This window comes from Cololabis saira, chromosome 2 (assembly GCF_033807715.1).
Source record: "Cololabis saira isolate AMF1-May2022 chromosome 2, fColSai1.1, whole genome shotgun sequence".
Taxonomy (NCBI): Eukaryota; Metazoa; Chordata; class Actinopteri; order Beloniformes; family Belonidae; genus Cololabis; species Cololabis saira.
In genome coordinates this window covers 5,861,468-5,881,957 of record NC_084588.1, presented here as the reverse complement: position 1 = coordinate 5,881,957, position 20,490 = coordinate 5,861,468, and positions in this window count along the sequence as shown.

Here is a 20,490-nt window from a genome sequence, read left to right as displayed (position 1 = left end):
TTTAGAACTCACCAGGTCGTGGGGTCTGACATTGGGTGAACTCAAGTAGCACAGTTACTTTCAAGTTTCTTCTAAACAAGATTTTCTACAAATGAAGGGTCAGAACAAGGCTCATCAAATACACTGATTTTACCCAGTTTTATACTTCTATGTGTGTGTCAACTATTTTAAACTCACCTTTTTCAGTCAAAATGTGTACATAACCGAGGCCAAATGAAAAACACTTCTGAATAACACAAAAAAAAGGGGTAGGGTCTCCCATGGCAAACAGGTCTTGGGTGACGGGCCAGACTAAGAGCGGTTCACAAGCTCATCATGGTGAAGAAAAATCAAAGGACCGCTACGTCGCCCGGATCGGCGTCACCGGGGCCCCTCCCTGGAGCCAGGCCTGGGGTTGGGGCTCGTAGGCGAGCGCCTGGTGGCCGGGTCTTTGCCCGTGGGACCCGGCCGGGCTCAGCCCGAAACGACGACGTGGGCCCGCCTTCCTATAGGCCCACCACCCGCAGGAAGGACCATGGCAGGCCGGTGCCATGTGGGCTGGGTAGCAGTCGTGGCGGGGCCTCGACGACCCAATCCCTGGACCAAAACCCTCACAGTGGGGACATGGAATGTCACCTCGCTGGGGGGGAAGGAGCCGGAGCTTGTGCGTGAGGTTGAGAGATACCGGCTAGAGATAGTCGCGCATAGCTTGGGCTCTGGAACCCAGCTCCTTGAAAGGGGCTGGACCCTCCACTACTCTGGAGTTGCCCAGGGTGAGAGGCTTGTGTGGGCTTGTTTATAGCTCCCCACCTCAGCCGCCATGTGTTGGAGTTGGAGAATGTAGCCCAGTCAAAACACGGAGAGTTGCACTCAGTAAACATACCTTGTGTGCCACAGACTGCTCCCAAATACGAGGGGGCAAATAATACCTCTAAAACACTTAAGTTGGCTTTATTAAATGTTAGGTCTTTAGCTGAGAAAACATTTGTAATTAATGCTTTTACATGTATCTCTGAGCGCACCCTGGATTTTTTTTTTAACTGGTTAGACCAAAATAACAGAGCTTCTGTTCACATCGAGTCGAACCTTCCTGATTATAGTTTTATTAGTCAGGTCAGAGTGAGCAGGAGAGGACGAGGGGTCACAGTCTGAATGAATCCTTTCAATGTCCTGTTGCTTATATTCACTGGAATCTCTGCAGGTTTTATGGAACGGATCAGCTGAAGCTCCAAGTGGAAAGATGGCAACATATGAAAGTGGGACATTTTCTAGACACAACAATGTGTCTCGAAGAAAAGTTTAAATTAAAAAAGGGACAATGGTGATGGCATTTTTTAAATTTCAAAATACCACATGATGTCATGGTTTTGCGTTAAGGTCAAAGGTTTTTACTGTTTTGGTGTTTAGATTCCTGTTTTATTTTAAAATCTTATGTCCTCCCATGTTTAAGTTATGTCTTGACTTCCCTTGTTGCCGTCTGCCCTGATGGTCTGTGTTACGGGTCCCAAGGGTGAAGACCGTGGTAACAAATATGTGTACCTGTAAAAAGCAGGTGGAGTGCGGAGTGATTAAAGCACGATGCGTCTCTGTTCTCCTCCAGGTCATTTCTGAAGTGGCCGAGGCAGGTGCACCACTTTTACCGAACCCCGGAACCCCTGGAGCGACCACAACGTTCCGCCCCACTGCTTCCCAGTATAAAACGTTCCCCTTCACAACGGTTATTAGACATCAAATAAAATACATGAAAATAAAATAAACTTCTTAATGAAGGTGTCCCATTTGTACACATACAAATAAAATCCCGTTATTGTGACCACTCCCTAACAGAGGTGTCACATCTGCACCTGTGTCTCGTCAAGCCTTCTGTGTCTTGTCTTTCCCTTGCTCCCTGCTGGTCCGTACTGTTTCCACCCTCTACGTGTCATGTCAGGTTTCCTCTAGGGATAAGCTCTTGTGTTTTTGTTAACCCTGCTCTGCAGTATTTTTGGTTTGTTTTTACTTAATAAATCACTGGTTTTTGGAAGTTCTGCCTCTGCGTCCCTCCTGGATTTGAATCCGAATCAACCACTCTGTGACACATGACGAGATGGAAAGACCTTGTTCAGGACCTGGATCATAAAAGGGGGGATCCTCCTGCTGAAGACCAGCTGGGCAGAGCATGAAAAGAGAAAACAGACAGAGAGGATGAAGAACACGGAGAGGAGAGACACAGACACAATGGCTAACTGGTGCACTACAAGGATGACTATATAAGCAGATGTAGGCCACATTTACACACGGGTATTTACAAAAATTTATATTTCCCCCTCTACGTTTTGAAAAATACCATCATTTATGTCAGATCGTTTTCAAAATCTTTTCATTTACACAAACTCGCATAAATATGCTGTTAAGGGTGGTATAAGCCAAACCTACAGGTGGCAATGTAACGAGTAGCATAAAGTCATGCTTGCCAATCGGAATCCTGGAAAAAAACATCAACAAATGACACAAGTAACTACAGTGGCCAAACAAAAAGGTTAAAACTCCAAAATGTTGTCGTAAACCAATTTTTATGTCCAGTGTTAAAAAACAAAAACCAAAACAATGTTGATGTAATGCATCACCACATTAGACTTGAAAGACGTGAGTTATTTATTATTTTTGTCGCTTTATGACGTTTTAATTTCTCTGCAGGTTCCTGTAGAGCAGGAGTTTCCAAAGTTTGTCCTCAAGAGCCGGTGTCCTGCATGTTTTAGATGTTTTCCTGCTTCATCACAACCCTGACCGACGTGGCTGAGTCAATAACAGAGCTGTTGAGACCTGGATGATGAGCTGCTGATAACCATTAGTCAGGTGTGTGGGAGAGGGAGGCATCGGAAACATGCAGGGCAGCGTTTCCTGCAGACGGACTTTGGACGTCCCCCAGAGTCTAGATTCAGGCAGTTCAACAACGACAGCAGTGTTACTGAACCAACCAAGACTGATGTCCAGTTGCTGTTTTCACATAGCAAAACAAGCATCAAAATTTGAAAATATGAGCTTTATAAAGTGTTCCAGTCAACCTTCGTTTTTTCAGCTGTTCATCTTCAGAAAATCTGAGTGTATTCAACTACAGACACTGAGATTGTCCACATTGCTGATTATACAGTGGTGTCATGACAAATGTTTTAGAAAGTCTCCGTAAGATCAGAGGAAGGAGTTATTGGATATAAGAGTATTTGTTGGAGTTAATGGGCCTTACCCACGTGCAAAAAGCTGTAGGAAGTGAGTGGTCGCTGTGAGCACGTTGAAAAATGTGTGGTTAGATTGGGCGACAGCTCCCTCTGCTGGTTGAAAAAGCTTACAGCACCTGGTATTCCCAGGGGGTCTCCCATCCAAGTACTAACCAGGCCCGACCCTGCTTGGGTTCCGAGATCAGACGAGATCGGGTGTATTTTTTTTTTAAATCTTTTATTATGAAAATTTACATTTAAAAAATATATTCTTGATTACATTTCCAAAACACAGTCAGTTCATTAATCTGTTACGTATTCACAGTCAGTTTTCTCCTCTCCCCAACAAATCATAATCTGCAACATTTGCCCAAAAAAAGGATTCCAATTTACACACAATCATATTCAGAATTAAACATAATTAATTTAGCCATGTTAAAAAACACAAAACCAAAGAAAAAAAAAACCCATTCCGGCTGTGAACACTCATCAGCCTATTAACCCTCAATCACTGTATCCCTTTACAAAAAGGTTGATTCAATCTCCAACAAAACAACACAACCACCCCCAAAAAAGCAAAAAAAAACCTTTGCCATTTCCACACAATCCTCCCCATCCAGTGACATAAGATTGCCATCCTTCACAAAAAGTCTACCAAAGGGGGGGGCGCTGTTCTGGTGAAAGGATGTAGACGTGTTTTGAGCAAGCTCCGTGGGTGATTTCTCAATTTCGAGTTAAACAGACCACTTCAGACTCAAACACACACTGGGTGCTACCTGTGTGTTCTTAAACGACCAAATTTCTATCTGGCAGATTTTGAGAACAAACCATGAAGCCTCCGACCAGCAAATCTACTATCTCAAAGTCGTCCTGCAGTGCTGCTCCTAATGCTACCGCTGCGGCCGCTGCCCCCACTTCAGGTGATGAGACGGAGCCGGGGGAAGACATACTGACGTCCAGCGCATTCACCAGTGCCCTGGCTTCCCTGAAGAGCGATATTTGCTCCAAAATAGAAGTGGCTGTTAGTGGTATACAGGCAGATATTGCTGCTGTCAGAAAGGACTTAACTTCTTCGGTGGCGGCCCTGCAGAGATCCGTGGACGCACAAGATGACCGCTTAAAGGAGGTGGAAAGATCCGCGACGACAACGAGCGACTCGTTAACAACTCTGGAAACAGCTGTGACTTACCTCCAGTCGGATGTCAGAGACCTCCAATCTAAATGTGAGGATCTTGAGAGGAGATCTCGGAGGAAAAACATCAGGCTCGTGGGCATCCCAGAGGAGTTTGAGGGCGCATTGCCGACTGAATTTATCTCCAGCCTCCTGCAAAAAGTGCTCCGCTTGGAGGAGAAGCCTCTACTTGACAGAGCCCACAGGACACTGCAAGCTAAACCGAGGTCCGATCAACCGCCCAGGCCGTTTGTCATCAGGGTTCACTACTTCCACATCCGTGAGCTCATCCTCCGCCAAGCCCGACAGGTGAAAGCTCTCTCCCACAATGGGTGGCCGATTCACATCTTCCCCGATCTCACCGCCAGTGAGGCCAAACGACGGGGGGCTTTCGCAAACGTGAGGAGGCGGCTCCGTGACATCCAGGGTGCCCGCTTTGGCTTCCGTTACCCCGCGTGGTTCTGCATCATTCTCCCGGGGTTGTCTGAGCGGTCATTCACCGACCCTCAACTGGCCATGAACTTCGTTATTTCTGCTGGCGGAGCTACGGCTGGTGATGGAGGGACCAAAAACGGAAAATCTTAATAAACAAAGTTTAAAAAAAAAAAAAAAAAAAAAAGTCGACCGAAATCCTCATCCCCATGTATAAATCTAGACATAATTTGTTTTCTAACTATGCTATGGAAGATTGGCCAAACTTCAACAACTTTATGTTTGTGATGTGCTTTATTTCTTCGCATTCTGATCGCCCATCGGGCGCCCATAGTGCGAATGCTACACACTATGCTACACTTTGTGTAGATCAGAAATCTACACAAAGCTGCGTTCTTCACCCTGCTTCTCTCCCATTCCCCAAACAAAAAGAAAATCTCCCATGAATCCCTCCCATCCCACACCATTCCCAATTTGTTGACCAGACACTCCCAACAGTCTGAAGAACCCCGTCAACTCCGGACAAACATCAAACATGTGCAATAGAGTCTCCGGGAACAGACTACACACATTGCATTCTCTGTCCACCGTTCTATCCAGCTGATGTAGTATCACATTTGTAAATATTGTAATGAAATGTCAGGAGGGTCTCTGTGCCTGCCGGTGTGGATGCTGCAGGGAGGAGTTTCATTACCTGATTATGAATTACTTGCACCTGTGTGGAGTAGGAGAGGATGACGACGCTGGAATAAAAGAGGTCTGTGAATGGCCGGACAGTGAGTGGGGAAGACTTCAGTTTTTGGCTGATGCTGCGGCACCGGGCTGGGAGGGTGCGGACCGCAGCTTTTATTGTTGCCGCCCGCGAAGACAGTTGAGTAGGGGAGCAAGCCTTTTTTACCTGAGTGAGGAGGGGAGGCTGGACGCCTCCTTTAGGTAGCGAGGGACCGGGGAATAGTAAGTGCCGTTGTCTTTTCCTTACTGAGGCTTCCCTGCCACAAACTTAACACCCTTGCCTAACTGACCTCTGTAGCTGAAAAGCATCAGTCACCACTCCATTGCACTTCACACTGCCTGTGGCGTTCGCATACATCAGCTTCATCCATCTCAAAAGACGCTCCCCAAACCCCACCTTCTCCATAACTTTAAACATGAATTTGGGTTCCACCCTGTCAAAAGCTTTATTGAAATCTAGTGACATTAAAATACCCTCCCTGTTTGACATCTTTAAATAGTCTACAATATCTCTTATTGTATTCAAGATGTCCGACACTTCTTTCCTCGGCACACTATAAGCTTGAGTCGGCTCCACGATCGTATGAATCACTTGTTTGGCTCTATTTGCAAAAATTTTCATTAATATTTTATCCCCTTTTTTATATATCATAGTAATAATACCCCATTGATGCCGGCACAGACTTGGTTTTCTCTATCTTTATATAAGTTTAATAATATTGGCTTTAATATATCACTATAGGTTTTATAGAAATTGGCTGTTAGTCCATCGCTACCCAGACTTTTATCTAAGGCTCTATTCTCCCTCCACCGCGTTTTGTGCTTTGCTCCTCAGGACAGCCCCTTCGCATTTTATTTTTTCCAGTTCTTTCAATTCTATGGACAACATCACCAACTTGTCCTCATCCACCCATTCTTGTGTCTCAACCCTTTCAATTTCTGCTTTCAAATCCTTTTCTTTTTTTATGCTGTCAAGCCCGTAGCTTTTTAGCATATTGTATACTTTTCCGCTTTATCCTAATTTTCAGCTCCTCCCACCCTTGTACTATATTTTCTTTAAAAACCCACTGTGAGCTTATGCTCGAAATGATTTGCTTTATACATTTATTATAATTTGTATCCTTCAATAGGTATGCGTGCAGATGCCACACTGCTCCTTTCCTGTTCCCCTACCTCCATCGATAATATAGCATGGTCGCTCAGGTATATATAATTATAACGTACATTGTTAAAAAACCGTAATTGTGCTTGTTTGATTAAACATAAATCAATCCTGCTTTGTTTTAGAACCCCTTCTATTATCTGTGTTCTAGAAAATTTTCTATCACTAGGATTTTGAATCCTCCATATATGGGTCAATATCGCTGAAGGGTGCCTTTTGGTGTCCTGTACATACATATTTCATTTGCCATGTTAACGTAACATAAAAATAAGCAATAAAGGCTGTGTAATATGGGAATAAGTTTTTACATTCCTAAAAAAGCAGTACTTGGCTCTTTAGATACATTTTCTAGCTTTTCTGCAGGTTTGTATAAGAGGATGCATGCTATTTTGCTATGTCCCAAGCACTGCTCATTCAATTTCAATGTGGGTAAAATATAGTCAAATCATAAAATATTAAAACTTTTTTTTCATATTATTATTTTGTTAAATGAAATATTACTCATCTTAAGTGTATTGATCATTTGGTAATAAAAATCATATATATATTTAATAAAAAAGAAGAGTTTATGTGCGTCCCTTAAATGATTGTCCACCCTGTCGTATTGGAGGATCCGCCCCCTTGAGAAAAGGTCATCCCCTCTAGTGACATCACGAGAACAGTTTTTTTTCTCTCTTCAGTGGCGGGAAATTCAAGGCTGGGGTGAGTGAGTAGTTGACTTTCCTACTGACAAAATTTCTTTGTATAAGTTTGCTTACTTGCACAACCCAAGCTTAGGATGTCAGCCCTGTCAGCATGAAATATGCAGGAAGTGATTAGAATACAATATTGTCAAAATATGTAAGTTTAACTATATCAAATTCTCTTCGAAAACCAGGCTAGCTAGTTAGCTAGTGACCCTTTGTTCTAAGCTTTTATGCTAACTGAAGCTCAAAATGTCCACCCTGTCGTTGTACCAAAATGTCCACCCTGTCGGCCACTCAGATCCGACAGGGTGGACATGCACATGACAGGGTGGACATATAATTCATCTTGTTGATAATCGTGTATAATTTTGTGATAATTAGAAACATCTGCAGTAGAAAATATTTTGTAATTTATAAAAATATATTTGCTTGTTGTCATGAAATCACTGCATTTTTCAGGACATGCCTCTGAGTGCTGCAGAATCTGCACGGCGGTATAGAGAACGCCGGAATGCAAACCCTGAAAAAAGAGAAGCATACCTTCAGAAAGAAAGGGAGAAATGGAAGAAAGATAGAGATACAGGGAAGAAGAAGGGAATTAATGAACTCACTGAGAGAGGAAAGCGAAGTCAAAGGAAGAAATGGAGTGAGGAAAAGAAAGCTTCCAGAGCTAAAGCTAAAGCTAAAGCCCAAACAATGATGGTGTTGCAGACTCCTCCCTCAACTCCAGAAAGTCCCCCACAGCCGGGGGCCTCAAGGTTAGCGTAAATGTAGTATGGAAACATATAAATGAAACATAACTCTTGGCCAAATTATTTATTAATTATAGTCACCTACAGTATTTCATATTATTAGTTATACTTACCTCTGTGTACTTACCTAGTTAGATGCTCAAATCATTCTAGAATGGCAAATTTAAATTTGAATTATTTGATTTACTGTACATACAGTTTATATCTAAGTGCATATCTGAATATGATTTTGTTGTTGTTAGGAGTGAATATATCATATAATTGGTTAGGGATGAAATAGGCGTAATCAACACTGATTACTTTAAAAATCTGACAACAATTTCTATATTCTAGGCAACGCCTTCAAGGAGAAAGGATTCGAGAAAGAAGGAGGAGGGAATTGATGAAAGAATTAGAAAAGTTGAAAGAAAAACTGGCAAAGGAAAAGAAAAAGGCAGAAAAATACAAAAAGAGATACCAGAGGAATAAGAAAGAAGCACTATCAGCGTCTCCTCATTCAAAACTCAGGGAACTGGTACGAAGCCAAAATGTTAGGTCCCCCATTAAGAGAGTCCTATTATTTCACACCACCCTGATTGAGAACATCCGAAGAAAATACAGAAACGCAAAAACTGAGAGAGAAAGACAACTGATTGCCAGGGTAACTTCTGGAAGTATATTAAAAAAGTACAAACTCCAGAAGTACACACAAACAGCTTTTGGCTACTCAAAAAAAAGAGGTGCAACTTTCAATGTGGATCTTTGCGCAACTGTGAAGAGAAAAGAAAGCTGTGCAGCTATGGAGATCAAGAGGAAAGTGAGGTCCTTTTTTCTCCGTGACGATGTTAGCCGTTGGACACCAGGCTGCAAACAAACAGTCACCCGACAAAAGAAAAAAATGCAAAAAAGATTACTCACAGACACATTGAAAAATCTACACAGAAAATTTTTTTCTGAGCAAAATGGTCAGCTGTCATACAGCACATTTTGCCGGCTCAGGCCATTTTGGGTTGTTACACCCACAGACGCTGACCGCAACACATGTTTGTGCAAAACACACGATAACACGCAACTCATGGCCAATGCGCTCCACAGTTGTGGTATATTGCCGACCAAAAGCATTGAAGATATGGCCGACTCAATCATGTGTGATCCAAAGGCAAAAGCATGTGCTTACAATGAGTGTAGGGAGTGCATCTTCAATGCAAATGCAACTCTTAAGCAACCTGGGGAAGCAGAGGTTTGTGTGGCACAATGGACCACAGAAAGGATCCATAAAGAAGAAAAATCCTCAATGATTACAGTGAAGAGGGATCTCAGAACAACAGAGTCTGAGCTGGTTAGCCAATTTCAAGAAAGGCTCAGCAGATTTAAGCAACATGTCTTCAATATTAGATGGCAATATACAGCCTACAGACAGATCAGAGAGACCCTAAACATTGATGAGTGCATGCTGCACATTGATTTTAGCGAAAATTACTTGTGCAAATACAGCCAAGAAATTCAATCCGTCCATTTTGGAGGATCGCACCAACAGGCAACTCTCCACACAGGGGTACTTTACACTGCTGGTGACCAGTCACCTCTCGCCTTCTGCTCCATTTCTCCAAGTCGGCGGCATGACCCGACAGCTATTTGGGCCCACCTTGACCCAGTACTTGAGATGGTAAAGCAAAGGTGTCCTGAAGTAAAAAGACTTCACTTCTTCAGTGATGGGCCAGCCACCCAGTATCGGCAGAGAGGAAACTTCTACCTACTCTCCACAGAGCCATATAAACTAGGCTTTGAAAATGTCAACTGGAATTACTTTGAGGCAGGACATGGCAAGGGGGCACCAGATGGTGTTGGTGGAGCGCTGAAGAGATCAGCAGACAGAGCCGTCAAACATGGAGAGGACATCCCTAATGCACAGATCCTTTATGAAAAACTGAAATGTACCAACACTTCAGTGGAGTTATTCTACATCAGTGAAGATGATGTTGAATCAAAGCCAGAGGTAATAAAATAACAGAAATGTAGCCCTTACTTTTTAAAATTCCCAACCTATATAAATTACCAATACATGTACATATTTATATCTCTTTTTTCATCACACAACAGATACCTGTCATCACTCCAATAAAAGGAACAATGAGGGTGCATCAAGTGATGAGTGTGTCACCAGGCAAGGTTAAATACCGGGACATCACATGTCTCTGCAAGAGAGAGGCAGGTATGTTGGACTGTCCCTGTTATGAATTAAGGGAAGCAACTCTAAAGCCGGAAATATACTCTACGCACGTAACCTGCGTAGCCTGCGTAGCCTGCTTTGTGTCTGTTCATGCTCCACTGCGTACGTCGCGTACCACCCGAGTAGAGCCTGTCATACCGATGGTGACCGATAGGGGGCAGTAAGCAGAGCAACAGTTGGAAAAGCTACTTATATTAAGTAGCAGAAGTAGTAGCAGCAGCAGCGGTAGCAGATTAGAAAAACGAACACTTTTACAGGACAATATTGGATGATGTAGGAGATTATAACATCGTGTGAATGTGTATGAGTGTGTATGAATGTTTGTGGTGGTCGGAGGGGCCGTTTGGCGCGATATGGCAGCCACGCTTCCGTCAGTCTGCAGGGCAGCTGCGGCTACAGACGGAGCTACCACCGGGGAGAATGTGTGTGAATGAATAATGATCTCTGTAAAGCTCTGGGTGCCTAGAAGGAAGCTAAAGAAAACCATAACATTATTATTATTATTATTACTCTTTTTTTAATGTGTATTACTTATTTATATTACTGTTTTACCCCCTTCCCTGTGTGTGTGTGTGTGTGTGTGTACTTCTGCTACGTGAGTTTCCCCGTTGAGGGAGTAATAAAGGACTATTTTATCTTATCTTATTATTATTGCTTATTATCAAAAGTGGATAGTCTTTCCAGACTAATTTATCCAGCATTCTCCTCACCCATCTCAACAAGAATGACGAAACAATAAATCCAGTTAATTTTAGGTTCATATGGAGAAGTAGATGTCAATATATAAGAAAGATTAACATGGTCAAAAAATGTATTGTTCCTAATATGATTCCAAGTCATTCAATAGTATTTTTATTGAAAAACAGAGTATTTAAAATAAAATAAGTCCCGTCAATTGACTCCTGGCTCCCGGCTCCGCTTCCTCCCGGCTCCGGGAGGCACCGAGGCTCGGCGCGTACCTCCGCCGGGGGTCGGTCGCCGGGGCTCGGTCGCCGGGGCTCGGTCGCCGGGGCTCGGTCGCCGGGGCTCGGCGGCCGGGGCTCGGCGGCCGGGGCTCGCCATCCGCGGTACTCCCGGGGACTCTAGTCCCGCAGCACCAGTGAGTATTTTGACCGGAGAGATTATAAAATACCGGACTTCGGCATATTTTACCGGACAACGGAAACCCTGGGGGGAAGTTAAATATTGCATAAATATATGCACGGGGAACTTTCTCCAGGGGAGAGCAGCATAATCGTGCCAGCCGGGATCAGACCGGGAACAGCGATACTAGCGGCCAGAGCGAGAACTGCAGGTCGCGTACGCGTTCAGTGTCTTTTTGAGAACGTGCACGTCGACGCGTCAAATGTACGCAGGATACGCAGGATACGCGAGACGTGACGTCACGCGTATCCTGCGTCTCGCGTACGCGTTCTGAACTGCAAGTATAAACGCGGCTTAAGTGAAGAGGACAACCATGCCCCTGCATCTGACAGCACAACAGACACCAAATGGCGTCCACAATTAATTGAGGCAAAACACATCGGAGAATGGTGTGTGGTCAATTATGATAACGAAGCCTATCCTGGCATTGTCATTGAAGTGGAAGAGCACAACCTAATGGTTAAGTGCATGCACCGGAACGGGATTAACAAATTCTTCTGGCCTAGTCCCAGAGAAGATGTTACCTGGTATGCAGATCAACAGATTCTCTGTCTCATTCCAGAGCCACAAGTCCTCAATAAACGCTCTGTACAGATAGACAAGGCTTCATGGCTGTATGTACAAGAGCAGTTGAGATGAGCCAGAGGGCAGGAATCCATTTGTTGCTCAGCAAGGTTCAAACTTTTCTTTCTTTTTTTTGAACCTACAGCAATTATTCATTGTTCATGAATGTAAGTTTACATTTCTTCTCAGGAGTGTTGTTTCTCTCTGTTTTTCTCTTGAATTCACATGATCGTTAAATGTTTTTAAGATGTGGTTCCTCAAGAATGTGTTCAAGAATACGTTATGTGAATCATCACATGTTTTAATTACTTCAAATACCTACACATGAAATCAATAAAAAAAATATTTGTTTCAAATAGACTTATGTTTCATTTTCATATTTTGCCATGCTTTGTGTGTTCTGCTTTATGTGTCCACCCTGTCATGTGCTGGTCCACCCTGTCATCTTGATATTTTTGAATAATAATTCAATTATACTGTTAAATATCTGTTTATATAATCTAGTGTGTTCAATAGCTAAGTGGGGGGCAATAATATGCAAATAAAAAATTGCATCCAAATATCACAGTTTTCTCCAAATTAAATAAAATATATGTGCAAATTGTGTGTGTTTCTTTAAAAATCGATGGTTTGCATAAAATATTGTATTTATTTATAACTTGAAAGCAAACAAATAACCCTGTCTAAGAAAGGGACATCATATGTTCCAGAAAAGGTTATTTTTATATTTAATATTGCAATGAAAACATATTTAACAGTTATGTATATGTCCATGACAGGGTGGACATGTCTTATGGTTTATTCTCCCAATATTGGCCCATAATTATCTGAAAATATGTGTGGGAGCTCCGCTAATATATATTTCTACAACTTGGGTGTCTACTATTCATGATAGGACATAAAGAGAATCAGAAATTAAGACCAAAATTTGTGAGTATTGTGAGGGCTGAAAGGCACTCTACGGTGATATTGACCCATATAGTACCAATTATTTTCTGTCATAAAATCCTTAAGTATTTTCCTTGAGGCATCCTGTCTCCACACACACCTCTCACTCACATCCATTTTGCATAACTTTACATTAAAGTCGCCTATAATAATATTACTCAGATATTTTATATAGCTTCTTAAAAAAGGTAGACCGATCACTCTCAATATTTGGTGCATGGATATTTAACATATTATATTGCTCATTCTGAAAAATCAAAACTAATGTTCACCCATCTTCCCTCCTCATCCTCATCCAACAACGTGGCCTTAATTCCACTGGTTCTTCTGCAGAAGATACTAACCCCCCTTGCAATATTTGTCCCGTGGCTTGAAAAAAAATCACCATTCCACAGCCACCTCAGGTCCAGTTCTTTTGCGCTGTCCCAGTGCGTCTCTTATAGACATATTATGTCCGCTTTACACAGGCTCATGACTTTTTCTAATTTCCCCCTGTCTCTCAGTCCATTGGCGTTAATAGACTCAATTGAAAAAGTCATACAGACAAAAAAGCAAAGGGAAAAAAAACCCCATAGCCATATAAAATAAACTTTCCTATTTGGAAGACCGTCTTTTTTGTCCTCATCCTTTCCTCGACCCCGATCTCCTCCCCGATGTCAATACCCCCCCTCCCTCATTCTTATCCTCCGTTCCCCCCTCTCCGCATGTCTCACACCTCTCATTTTTGATGTACTCGGCTGTGCGCACGGCAGCGACTCCCCGCTGCTCTGGATTCTGCTCAACTCCCCATACCACCCGCTTCCTTCCTCCTCCTCTCTGCTGTTCTCCATCTCCATGTTCCCTCTGATCTCTCCTCCCTCAGAAACCCCCGCCGCCTCTGTTGTCTTCTCCTCTGCACCCTCGATCCTCCTCCTCCCCTCCTCTTCCATGTCCTCTGCCATGCTCTCCCCCTCCTTCCCTTCATCTTCTTCCTCTCCTCCTCCTCCTCTTGCCTCTCATCCTCCTCCTCCTCCTCCACCTCTTCCACCTCCTCCTCCTTCCTCCCCGTCTCCTCCTTCTCCTCCACAGTCTTTTCCGCCACCTCCGTTAAGTTTGTGCATTCCCTCGCGTAATGTCCCTGTTTCTTACATCTGAAGCAGCAGAACTCCGGACATTCTCTGAGAATGTGTCCCGGCTGCAGACACAACCTGCACACTCTGACCTGGTTGTCATGCAGTATTCTAAAATACTCTGGTCCCTCCAAAGTGTCAAATTTAACGCTATAAGGCAGGGCCAAGACTTAATCCGGAAACTTTACCTTAAGGTACCTGGTGCCGTCAAAGATATTTTTGTTAGGTTTGCAACTCGATCAGAGTCACTCGCTTCATCTACTCCTTTATTTCAAAAACTCCAGATTCTTACTATTTATGATATCAATATTTTTCAGATATGCGTTTTTATTTATAAGCTAAATTCAAGTGAAGGTAATATTCCTGGACAGTTCAAGATTTACTTTAAATTAAACTCAGAGATTCATTCTTATTCAACTCGACAATCCTCAGATCTTCATCCTCCTAAATTTCTCACTTGCAGAGGTCAATTTTCGGTGAGATTTAGGGGCACTAAATTGTGGAATGATTTTTCCCACTTGGCAAAGAGCTCGTCCTCTCTGAAATATTACAAAAGACGTTTGAAGGACCACTTGACTGCTGTTTTGTAACTGTTTTCCCAATGTATTGTTGTTTATGTATCCATGTTCTTTTTTTTATTTATTTTATTTTTTTTTGTGTTTCACTCATAGTGACATGTACAGTCTTATTTGCTCAGGAGTCAATATAATATAAGTTGTAAAAACAATATCCCATGCACACTCACACACATTTATTTTTTGTCTTTATTCTTTATTATTTATATATTGCATTATTAGTTTGCCATCACTTTTGTATAGTTTTACTTTCTGTTTTTTTGTATGTTAATCTTGACATGAAATTTTAATATCTTCGGTGGAGGCTTCAAATAAGCCCATTGGGTTTTTTGCCTCTTCCTGCACCTATAGTGTTTATCATTGATATGTCCTGTATATTTTTTAAAAACTGTGCAAAACAATAAACTAAACTAAACTATATTCATGCACACCCACGTCTTTCTTCTGATCACGGAGACCGGCTCCACTCCCCATTGAGCCAGTTTTGCCAGGATTTGCTCATCCGTGATATATAGTGGCAGGTTCAGGAAAGACACCACCCTCGTGTCTCTAACGACCTCTGTGGCAATCACCCGAGAGTTCCGGATCTTCAAACCGTCCAGCAGCCCAGAACACGCCCGCGCGCCACACTCACTGCTTTTAGCAGCCCCATCAGGGGGATGTCATCGTCTCCCTCAATCTCCACGTTCACCACCAGTTTTTTCTGGTCCTCCGCTCCGTCCAGCTTCTCTCCTGCTGCTGCCGACTCGCCCGATCTCCCCGCTGTCTCTTCTTCCGTCCTCCGCCTCACCGCTCCGCCCTGGTGTCCTCCCGTCCTCCACTTTCTCCACCGCGGACATCTCTCCCGATCTCCTCTCACTCTCTCCTCCTCCGAAGGCTGAACATATCCTCTTCCTTGATTCTCTCATCGCCATGCCGTCCGTGTTTTGCGTCAAACTTTTCATGGGTGTTTCCACGTTCGTCATCATGTTATCCGTCCTTAATTTTTTTAACTCGTTTAGAGTTGCCCCCTGGCAGCATCTGCTGCTGGGGGAGTTGTTATCTGTCTCCACTCTTCTGTTTCTTTTTCTTGTAAATTCTTTCTCCGTTCTCTCCTCTCCCTTCTCCACCATGTACTCACTGCCACATCACACTCTCTGTGCACAACAGGAAGTCCAAAGGCGTATTCAGGCTGGTGTGGCCGTAAGCGGAAGCTGCAGCTTGAAATCCCCGTTATATAGTGTTGAATATCTGGCGACCTGCGATCCCCTGTTTGCGAGGCAAAGATTAAGTGCGGTGTGTTCATGAGTCACGTGGAGCTCGTTCACGAGCGGGGCCTGTGTTCTGCCAAATTATCCTACCCGTTGAGATCATAGACATATACAGTATACGTAGACGCCTCATGACGTGCTGGAACGTAATCCAGCGACGCCGCCATATTGAATGGGTCTCCTCACGCCAGTCTAGCAGAGACAGCCAAAGTGTCAACAACCGACAACCGAAGGAGAGCGAGCAACTATGCCCTTATTTTGTACAGCTTACGGTCGCAATAACCGGCGCACTATTGAAACGAGATCGCGTGGGATTACCTTTCACAAGTAAGATTGAACAATAATTTAGGCAGAGCTGTCCGGGAGATTTGTGAGGCCCTGTGCGAAATGGCTGGGGGGGGGGGCGCGAAATTTTGGGGTTTTTCGGGTCGGATCGGGTGTCTCTATGCGCAATTTTAACTCTCCAATTAGCAAAATACTGGATACCTTCCCCTGCCTCATCATCATCTGGGCTTGCCTCGACGCGGGGCCCCACAGCTGCTTGAGACCCGGTCGGATCGGTGATTTTTGTAACAAATTTATCAAACGAGCTTTTCAGAGAGGCATTAAACTCTTCCATTTTCTTTAGTTTTTTTCTTTTTTCATCCCCTGATGGAAATTTCCTGAATCTGTCTCGTTCTCTCGATATTGTGTGACAGTTTGTTCCACACTTGTGTCAATGCGCTTGGTCTGACGCAGTTGTATGGAACAACAGACACGCGCAGCGACAATCAGCAAGCACATCATTGCACATATATTTATTGATTTGCACAGACTAGTACACATTCAGGTCTGTAATGGAACGTGACTGTTGATATTTATAAGGGAAAAAACGGAAAAAAAAAAGAAAAAAAAAAGAAATTGAAAAAAAAAAAAAAAAAAAAAAAAAAAACGGCCCATAGCGCGAGGCCCCTTGGGGCGCGAGGCCCCGTGCGGTTGCACGGTTCGCACACCCCTTGCGGCGGCCCCGAATTTAGGCTATTTTACCATTTATAATATTATGTCATGGTATTACAGCAGGGACTGGTACTCTCTCTCATTGTCTCTTGCTGTTTTTTTTTCTTCTTCACATTTTAAAGGTTTCCCAGTGATACAGGCTTGAGGAGGCAATGGGAAGTTGCTATTAGACGGGAGGGTTTTGTTGCAACTGAATCCTCAAAGCTCTGTAGTGAGCACTTCAACCCTGGTGATTTTGGCAGGACGGGTCAGACTGTCAGTCAGATGGTGCGACCCCATCTGTCTTCAACTTCCCATCTCATCACCAAAGAGTAGGTGTATTTTCACTTTACATGCTAACAGAGATATGATTCATATCATAGACAATCTTTGTCAGAAGGGAACTTACTAACTAGTTTGTATTAACTGAATGTCAGATCTTCAGATAGATCTGTTAAAATACTTAAAACACTTCAGCCCCACATAATTGTACAAAAAACAGGGAACTGATGTAGAAGTTTTGAGCATGTATGCGCTATTTTCCTTATTTTTTGAAAGTCTTGGAAAAAAGAACAATCTTAGAAAAAAGGAAAAAGTGCCCAAGATGGGGATCCAAGGGTTAAAGCACTTAAATAGATATTTATTTTCTTTTTGTAAAGGTGCGTGCAATCAGTGGATGGCAAGCCTGGGCTCAACACAATGATGTTGGACATGTTGCAGAGAAAACGTGAAGAAGACCCTGCTAAATATGGCTCTGTGGCCCTCATGTTGGATGCCATGGAGATCAAAAAACATATCCAGTACAATCTCTACACCCAGAAAATGTCTGGATATGTGGATATGGGGAATGGCATGGATGAGACTGATGTAGCCACGGAGGTGCTTGTTTTTATGGTGGTAGGCATACAGGGTCATTGGAAAGCTCCAATTGCCTACTACCTCACAAAGTCTCTGTCACCAGACACGCAGAAGGTCCTGGTTGTCCATGCTCTGGAGGAATTGCATGCGCGTGGCATAAGAGTGGTCTGCATGAGAATGTATGGGCATGCCTCCAATGTCAGTATGTGCAACCAGCTCGGATGTCAACTAAAGGGAAACCCTCATGAGCCGTTAAAAACCTTCTTTGAATATCCAGTGACTTCTGACAGGGTGTTTGTGTTGATGGACACCTTTCACATGTTAAAACTGGCACGCAACATGTTGCAGGCTTACAGCCCGATAACCAGCGCCACTGGAGAAATCAGCTGGTCATACATTGTTGAGTTCAATAATGTCCAAACAAAAGATGGACTACATGCGGCCAACAAGATAACAAACAAGCATGTCCACTTTGATGGCCAGAAGATGAAGGTGTCCCTGGCTGCACAAACACTCATCATTCTGTAGCGGTAGCACTGCTCACACTGAGTGACCTTGGTTATTCACAGTTTAAAAACTGTGAAGCAACAGTTGAATTGAAATTCAACTCTCTTTATACTTACCTGTAGAGGGAAATCCAAGTTAACAGAGCCTACTGCTTTTTTGAGATGATTGACAGGTTGTTTGACGTCCTGAACAGCCGCAATCCGCGGGCCAAAGGATCCAAAGCTCCCCTGGGTGCTTCGAAATTGGACAGAGAGAGATTTGAGCTATTGTTGAGAGGCAGGGAATACTTGCTCAGTTTGGTGATGAAAGATGGCACACCCCTCCACCAAACAAAGAGGTTTTTTAAAATAGTGAATGGTTTCCATGAAAGGTTCACGTCATCATAAGTTAATATGATGCTCTGTTCTCTTGTTTGGATCTTTTTGCTGTCTGCAGTTTTGTTTCTGTTGACTCTTCTGTTCAGTATTTTTCAAGTCATACAGGACAGGTGTTAAAAATGGTATGTGTAACTGCACACATGTCAGTTTAATGTTCTGATTTATTTATGTATTTTTTGGTTCCTACCTGCCATTATTGTGCGGACGTATTGTTTGTATTTTTGTTTCTGGACGGTGCCACCTTTGGCGACACCAACTGGACAAGCATGGTAAGGGAGAAAACGAATGGTTGTTTCCACAAGTGACAAATTTAATGTTAGTAACAAATTAAATATTCACACAGAAGACAAAGAAAGAAGAAAGGACAAGATTCAGCCCCTTTTGGTAGTGTGCAGCCTACGAGGTGTGTTAATTTTGTGTCTGTGTAATTATGTTAAGCTACAAGCTGTGCACGTGTATTTACATGATTGCATTTTTATTTTCTTTAGTTCTCACGGGTCGGTCGGTGACCGGGAATAAACCCTGTTTTCTAAAACGAGCTCGGGTCTCATACTTTCTACCGGGAGGAGCTACAGTGAGAACTCGACTGCTTCGCGTGAGTAGCCGAGGAAGACGCTGCTGGAGCAGGTGATCCGCGGACGGGATGAAGCTTCTCTACGTCGCGGGTGCGCCGGTAATTACAGTCCTCGCAGCATCCAAGGAGGCAGCCAGGAAGCTGAAGCTGCTATCGTGTGGATTTGTCTGAATAAACTTTGAGTGCCTTGCACAAGAGACTGAAATATTTAAATTTTCAAGTTGTTCTTACCTTTATTGCTGAAGTGTGTTGACGTTCTTTGAAGCAAATCCTGCTAATGGCGAAGCTGTGTTTACCGCGAATTACACTGTAAAAATTGCGTACTTGGTTAAACCAAGTAGTGTTCATCGATAATTACACTGTCAAATTTTTTCTGTTAAAACAAGTAATGTAAATATTAAATAACAGCATCCCAGTAATTTAAAGGTGCATTACAAGTGTTTATTACATTTCTAACTTATCTGTGCTAGATTTAACACTCAATGGTAGTAATAAGAGCATAATTGAATAAGCCAAACTATTGAACAGAAAGGCATAATCATTTGCTACATGTTAAACAGAGTTTTAATTCAGCTACATTAAGGTTATTGGGCCATTCTGAAAATAACTACAAGGCTAAGAGTAATATAAAAAAAATACAAAAAATACAAAAAAAAAAGAATATATATATAAAAAAATAAATAACTAAAGTAATCAAAGTAAAATGTCACACATACATGAGAGTGACAGAAATGGTGGTAGTGAAGACATACAGCAACATGAAACAGACATGCAACCACAAGCATCTGAAAGCATCGAAGCTGCTATCCAGGCTTCTTCGCCAGAGCCACAAAGAAGTCAAAGAGCTCGCAAGTTGACGGTAAGGGGCCAAGAATTGCACAAGGAGCAATTAAAAAGGGTTCAACACCGTTTCATCAAGAGCTACGACAAGTGGAAAGCAGTCATTAAGGATGCTAAAGGACAGCTGAGTGAAGAGTGTCCAAACAGCCTGCTGCATGAACACATTACTAAGGTGAATGATGCTGCATATGACCTGAACAATGTCTATGAAGAGTTGAGACGTATTGATATTCCAGACTCTGACACACGTCGCAGAATAGACACCTGTGAAGCAGTAACAAAGACAATAATTAAAACTGCTACAAGTTATCTACTCAGAGAAACTGATGAAGATCATGGGATTGAAAACCAAGACAGCAAGGAGAGGGATAGAGAATCTGTGTTTAAGTCTGCAGCATCAGATAGAACAAGCATCTCTCACCATAGCAAATTGAAGTCCACCAGGTCTTCTGT